This window comes from Aotus nancymaae, unplaced genomic scaffold (assembly GCF_030222135.1).
Source record: "Aotus nancymaae isolate 86718 unplaced genomic scaffold, 86718_ANA_hifiasm-v0.15.2.pri h1tg000014l, whole genome shotgun sequence".
Classification (NCBI taxonomy): Eukaryota; Metazoa; Chordata; class Mammalia; order Primates; family Aotidae; genus Aotus; species Aotus nancymaae.
The window spans coordinates 42,053,591-42,061,233 of NW_026988425.1; positions in this window are offsets into that span (position 1 = coordinate 42,053,591).

The following is a 7,643-nucleotide window of genomic DNA, read 5'->3' on the forward strand; positions in this document are numbered from 1 at the left end:
TTTCCAGCCTGTCAGAATAACCACCCTACAGGCTGTAACACTTTATAAGAAATAAAATTAAGTCTGGGCGTGGTGGTTCATGCCTATAATACCAGCACCTTGGGAGGCCAAGGCAGGCAGATCACTTGGGGCCAAAACCAGCTTGGAGTTCAAAACCAGCCTGGCCTACGTGGCAAAACCACATCTGTACCAAAAAGAAAAAGAAATAAAGTTGGCTGGGCGCAGTGACTCACACCTGTAATCCCAGCATTTTGGGAGACTGAGGCAGAAGAGTCACCTGAGCCCAGGGGTTTGAGACCAGCCTGGGTAACATAGAGAAACCCCATCTCTACAAAAAGTACCAAAATTAGTCAGGCATGATGGCACATACCCTGTAGTCCCAGCTACTAAGGAAGTGAGAGGATCACCCGAGCCTGGGGAGGTTGAAGCTACAGTGAGCCATGATTGTGCCACTGCACTCAGAGTGAAACCCTGTTTCAAACAAAAGAAAAAAAGAAAAGAAAATCTCCTTTCTAAATTTATAATTGTATGATTTTTTTTAAGTTGACAGATACAAATATAGATTTTTCTTGGTCAAATATCATTCTTACTGTAAAAGTCTGATTAGTTTCAACATTTCACAAGCATGTGTTGATATCCTTCTATATGCCAGATGCTGTGATGGGAGCCACATACACAAAGATGAAGGACTGTCTACAGCTTTCACAGAACTTATAACCTAGTGAGAGAGCAAAGACACAGTCAAGAGACCGTTCAGAATACAGCCAAACTCCAAGACCACTGGGAGAGCTCATTTGAAGACCAGAAATGTTACTGAACATGATGACTCTCTTCAAAGCCAGACATTTTTCCTTGAATTCAGGCTTAAAAAATATGGTGGCTCATTCCTGTAATCCCAGCACTTTGGGAGGCCAGGGTGGATCACCTGAGGTCAGGAGTTCAGGACCAGCCTGGCCAACATGGTGAAACCCTGTCTCTACTAAAACTACAAAAAAAAAAAAAAAAAAAAATTAGCTGGGTGTGGTGGCAGGTGCCTGTAATCCCAGCTACTTGGGAGGCTGAGGCAGGAGAATCGCTTGAATCCAAGAGGCAGAGGTTGCAGTGCGCCAAGAACACGCCATCGCACTCCAGCCTGGGCGACAAGAGTGAAACTCTGTCTCAAACAAAACAACACAACAACAACAGTAGAAAACTTAATGAGAAGTCACTGCACAGAAAAACAGAATGACAGAATGGGCAGAGGAAGCATAACACTAGAAGTTTACCTAGTTGAAAGGTTTATGAGACACTCAAGACAGAAGAGATCTGCCTGTCTGGTTAGAAGGGTGGGACAGACAAGATTTATTAATTAATTAATTTATTTATTTATTTATTTATTTATTTTATTAGACGGAGTTTCGCTCTCGTTACCCAGGCTGGAGTGCAATGGCGCAATCTCGGCTCACCACAACCTCCGCCTCCTGGGTTCAGGCAATTCTCCTGCCTCAGCCTCTCGAGTAGCTGGGATTACAGGCACGCGCCACCATGCCCAGCTAATTTTTTTGTATTAGTAGAGATGGGGTTTCACAATGTTGACCAGGATGGTCTCGATCTCTTGACCTCGTGATCCACCCGCCTCGGCCTCCCAAAGTGCTGGGATTACAGGCTTGAGCCACCGCGCCCGGCCCAGACAAGATTTATTTGAGCTCAGCACTTGAAGTCCACTTGTGTAGAGCAGCTAGCCCATGTTATGGATGCAATGGAAAAAGAGTCACTAGGGTGAAAATCAGCAATGGGTCCATCTTGTGGATGATGACATCAATCAGCAACAAGGTACATTTGCTACAGTAGATGATCATACTTCCAAACCAGGTCCAAAGAGGCATCAGGGCTCTCAAGCTTAGGTATAAATGTTTACAGAATCTTCCTTTGGATTACCTAAGGCTCTGAATTTCTTGATACCCACTAACCCCAGCACACTGATGCTAGATATACATCGAATCTGACAGCGGCAGCTCAAACAGATTTTTAAATACCTGTTGCATGTATCTATTCATACACATTTACATATTAAAAACATGTCTTCAAGTTTGAGCTTATCTTGGTGTATCTCAGGTACCTTTTGACATGGTTCTCTTTTTATTGTGTGTACTAATAGAGTGAGAACTCACTCATTACTTGGGGACTGCACCAAGCTATTCATGATAGATCAACCCCCATGACTCAAACACTTCCCTTTAGGTCCCACTTCCAACATTATCAAATTCTTTTTTATCTTTATTTTTATTTTTATTTTCATCAAGACAGGAGTCTCTGTGTTGCCCAGGCTGGTCTTGAACTCCTGGCCACAAGCTATCCTCCCACCTTGGCTTCCTAAAGTGCTGCAATTACAGGTGTGAGCCACTCTTCTGGCCAGAACCAAATTTCAACATGAGATTTGGAGGGGACAAATACTCTAACAATATCACTGAGATTAAAAATTATTAGAGAAGTTTCAGGGTTAGAAACATGCTTCAGTTTAATCCTCAGTATAAGAATTATGTAGAACTAAGACAAAATGATGAGGAAAATATTGCTAGAATAATAAGGAATTGTTATATATTGTGGAAATATTGATATAAAACTACCAAAAATAATTGAGGCTGGGCATCGTGGATCATGCCTGTAATCCCAACACTTTGGAAAACCAAGGCAGAACTTTGGTTTCTGATGACCCAGAGGTGTAAAAGTACAAGACTGGAATTCTTGTTGCATCCTTCTCCTCACTCTCAGCACAGATGTATTGTTTCACCATCTAGGAGCTTGAAGGTTTGAAGGACTTCTATGTTTATCTACATGCAAGAGCGGAGATCTCAGGTTCCTTCCTGCCTGCCTGCACAGGACAGAAGTCTGGACAGCCTTCATGTGCTGAGTGATATCTCAGAGAACACCCAGTTTTGCTAAGATGGGAACTACTGTGTGTGCAGGGAAATGACGGGACTCAGAGACTCCATGAGCAGTTTGGAAGGCTGTCCAGACAGGCCTGCCTGGGGACAGATGTCCCAGTTTCAAGTGCCTTCAAGGGAAATGAGTGCTGCAAACCACGTGGCTGAGTGATTCTAAGAAAAGCCAGAAGATACAAGAGCTGGCAGACATGAGAGACTAGCGTCATGTTGTCCATGTGGACAGGGATCCTGGAACTCTGCCCTTCTCTAAGGGCTTTTCTTTCCTACTTAACATCCTGCTCTCTTGGCACTGGTGCTGTAGCCACCAACCTTCCAAATGCTGGGTTCTTCTTACTGCACATGCCACCTGTTGGATATCTTTCAAATTGTGTATCCCATTTTATTTCCAAGGGTTTAATCATTTTGGAATTTGCACTTGCACTTTAACTTATTTTTTCCCAATCCTTTTTTGAAAAGCACATTTGTGGCCAGGCGTGGTGGCTCACTCCTGTAATCCCAGCACTTTGGGAGGCCAAGACAGGCAGATCACCTGAGGTCAGGAGTTCAGGACCAGCCAGGTCAACATGGCGAAACCCCGTTTCTACTAAAAATACAAAAATTAGCCGAGCATTGTGGTGTGCGCCTGTAATCCCAGCTACATGGGAGGCTGAGGCAGGAGACTCGCTTGAACCCAGGAGGCAGAGGTTGCAGTGAGCCAAGATCACCCCACTGCACTCCAGCTTGCTGACAGAGTGAGACTCCATCTCAAAAAAAAGAAAAGGAAAAGAAAAGCACATTTTTTTTTTTTTGAGACAGAGTCTCACTCTGTCACCCAGACTGGAGTGAGTACAGTGGCACGATCTCAGCTCACTGCAACCTCCACCTCCTGGGTTCAAGTGATTCTCCTGCCTCAGCCTCCTGAGTAGCTGGGATTACAGGAGTACACCACCATGCCCAGCTAATTTTTTGTATTTTTAGTAGAGATGGGGTTTCACCATGTTGGCCATACTGGTCTCGAACTCCTGACCTCAGGTGATCCACCCACCTCGGTCTCCCAAAGTGCTGGGATTACAGGTGTGAGCCACCACACTCAGCCTAAGAAAAGCACATTTATTTGTTTGTTTGAACAAATCTTGCTTGTAGAAGAAACAGAACTTCAGGGTCAAAAGAGTATTTCCATTGGAATGTGTTATGTCTCTTGCTGTATTGCCTGCCCACACATTATATGATCAATTCATTCCTGCCAGTGGTGTTTAAGAGTTACCACTTTCTAAATGTTTACCAATCTTGGATACACTGAAAAAGTTTAATATATGCCATTATGTAAGACAAATATATCCCAATATTTAATTTGCATTTCTCTGATTTAAATAGCTCTGACATGAGTCTCTGTCCCCTCTCTGTCCCAGGCCCACCTATGCCATTTCCAATCCTGACTCTATCCACCTAAAAGCACTTCCACAGGTGGAGGATAAGAAAAAAGGCTTTTAGTCATTTCAGTAGTACAAGAAGCATAATAATTCTAAGTAGATCTAGAAGCAAAGTTCTTTAGTACATTAGTAATGACATGAAGAGAGTTCTCCTAATTGAAAAATCGTTAAGTCATTCAGAAGAAGAAGAAAATTGAAAATGGTGGATGATAAGAAACTTCTGTGAATTAAAAGAACTTGTTCTAACCCAACGCAAAGAAACTAAGAACTTTGAAAAAAGGGTTGACGAAATCCTAATGAGAATAGACAATTTAGAGAGGAATATAAGTGAATTAATGGAGCTGAAAAACACAAGACGAGAACTTCGCGAAGTATGCACAAGTTTTAACAGTCGAATTGATCAAGCAGAAGAAAGGATATCAGAGGTTGAAGACCAACTTAATGAAATAAAATGAGAAGTTAAGATTAGAGAAAAAAGGATAAAAAGGAATGAGCAAAGTATCCAGGAAATATGGGACTATGTGAAAAGACCTAATCTACGTTTGATAGGTGTACCTGAATGTGACGAAGAGAATGAATCCAAGTTGGAAAATACTCTTCAGGAGATTATTCAGGAAAACTTTCCCAACCTAGTAAGGCAGGACAATATTCAACTCCAGGTAATACAGAGAACACCACAGAGATATTCCTCAAGAAGACCAACCCCAAGGCACATAATCGTTATATTCACCAGGGCTGAAATAAAGGAGAAAATTCTAAGAGCAGCCAGAGAGAAAGGTCAGGTTACCCACAAAGGGAAGCCTATCAGACTTACAGCAGATCTCTCAGCAGAAACCCTACAAGCCAGAAAAGAGTGGGGGCCCATATTCAACATCCTTAAAGAAAAGAACTTTCAACCCAGAATTTCATATCCAGCCAAACTAAGCTTCACAAGTGAAGGAAAAATAAAATCTTTTGCGAACAAGCAAGTACTTAGAGATTTCACCATCACCAGGCCTGCTTTACAAAAGCTTCTGAAAGAAGCACTACATATATAAAGGAACAACCAGTATCAGCCTTTCCAAAAATATATCAAAAAGTAAACAGCATTAACATAATGAAGAACTTATATCAACTAATGGGCAAAACAGCCAGCTAGCATCAAATGGCAGTATTAAACTCATATATATTATTAACTGGATAAAAAGCCAAAACCCATCGGTATGCTGTATCCAGACCCATCTCACATGCAACGACACACAAAGACTCAAAACAAAGGGACGGAGGAAGATTTACCAACCAAACGGAGAGCAAAAATAAATAAATAAACAAAAAGCAGGAGTTGCAATTCTCACCTCTGATAAAATAGACTTTAAAGCAACAAAGATCAAAAGAGGCAAAGAAGGACATTACATAACGTAAAAGGATCAATGCAACAAGAAGAGCTAACGATCCTAAATATACATGCACCCAATACAGGAGCACCCTGATACATAAGACAAGTTCTTAATGACTTATAAAGAGACTTAGCCTCCCATGCAATAATAGTGGGAGACTGTAATATCACATTGTCAATATTAGACGGATCAACGAGATAGAAAATTAATAAGGACATCCAGGACTTGAACTCAGACCCAGAACAAGTAAACTTAATAAACGTTTATAGAACTCTCCACTTCAAATACACAAAACACACATTCTTATCAGTATCCTATCACACCTATTCCAAAAGTGACTACATAATTGGAAGTAAAGCACTCCTCAATAATTGCATAGCATTTCACAGGTTTAAATGAAATATTGGTTGGCTGCTTGTTTGTTATTTTCTTCCCTTATTCCTTCCTGTCTCCATTGTTAAGCAAAATTATTGGCAGAGAGAGATCCAAGATGGCTGATCACTAGCAGCTCGGGCACGTAGCTCCCAGTGAAAGCGCAGAGAACGAGAGGACGCCACACTTTCAGACGAATATTTGTAGCTCACCGACCAGGAGATTCCCAGCGGAGGAGCTCCACGGGTCGCCAGAGCGACTCCTGTGGCCGGCGCGGCGGTTTTGCTGGCACCTTAAAGCGGCAGTTCTTGGTGCAGAGTTCCGAGATTCCTGGGCAGAAAGACACATCAACCTTAACACCGCTGTCTTGGGCGGCGCAGTGGATTGCTCAGATTTCAGCGCTGGGAATCAAAAAGTTGGACGTCCGCTCAGAGACCTATTTAGAAAGTCGGTAATTACAAAGATGACAGATGGATAAATATATAATCAAGGGAAGAAAGCAGCCTAAAAAGGCAGAGAATACTCAAAATCAGAATGCCTCTCCCTCTACAGGGGATCGCAATTCCTCATCAGTAACGGAACAAGGCTTAATGGAGAACGAGTGTGTTCCAATAACAGAAGCAGGTTTCAAAATGTGGGTGATGAGAAACTTCTGTGAATTAAAAGAACTTGTTCTAACCCAATGCAAAGAAACTAAGAACCTTAAAAAAAGGTTTGACGAAATGCTAACGAGAATGGACAATTTAGAGAGGAATATAAGTGAATTGATGGAGCTGAAAAGCACAACACGAGAACTTCGCGAAGCATGCACAAGCTTAAACAGTCGAATTGATCAAGCGGAAGAAAGGATATCAGAAGTCGAGGACCAGCTCAGTGAAATGAAACGAGAAGACAAGATTGGAGAAAAAAGGATAAAAAGGAATGAGCAAAGTCTCCAGGAAATATGGGACTATGTGAAAAGACCTAATCTACATTTGATAGGTGTACCTGAATGTGATGAAGAGAATGAATCCAAGTTGGAAAATACTCTTCAGGATATCATTCAGGAAAACTTTCCCAACCTAGCAAGGCAAGGTAATATTCAACTCCAGGTAATACAGAGAACACCACAAAGATATTCTTCAAGAAGACCAACCCGAAGGCACATAATTGCCAGATTTATTAGGGTTGAAATGAAGGAGAAAATACTAAGGGCAGCCAGAGAGAAAGGTCAGGTTACCCACAAAGGGAAATCTATCAGACTCACAGCAGATCTCTCAGCAGAAACCCTACAAGCCAGAAAAGAGTGGGGACCAATATTTAACATCCTTAAAGAAAAGAACTTTCAACCTAGAATTTCCTATCCAGCCAAACTAAGCTTTATGAGCGAAGGAAAAATTAAATCTTCTGCGAACAAACAAGTACTTAGAGAGTTCACCACCACCAGGCCTGCTTTACAAGAGCTTCTGAAAGAAGCACTATACATATAAAGGAACAACCAATATCAGCCTTTCCAAAAATATATCAAAAAGCAAAGAACATTAATACAATGAAAAATTTACATCAACTAATGGGCAAAACAG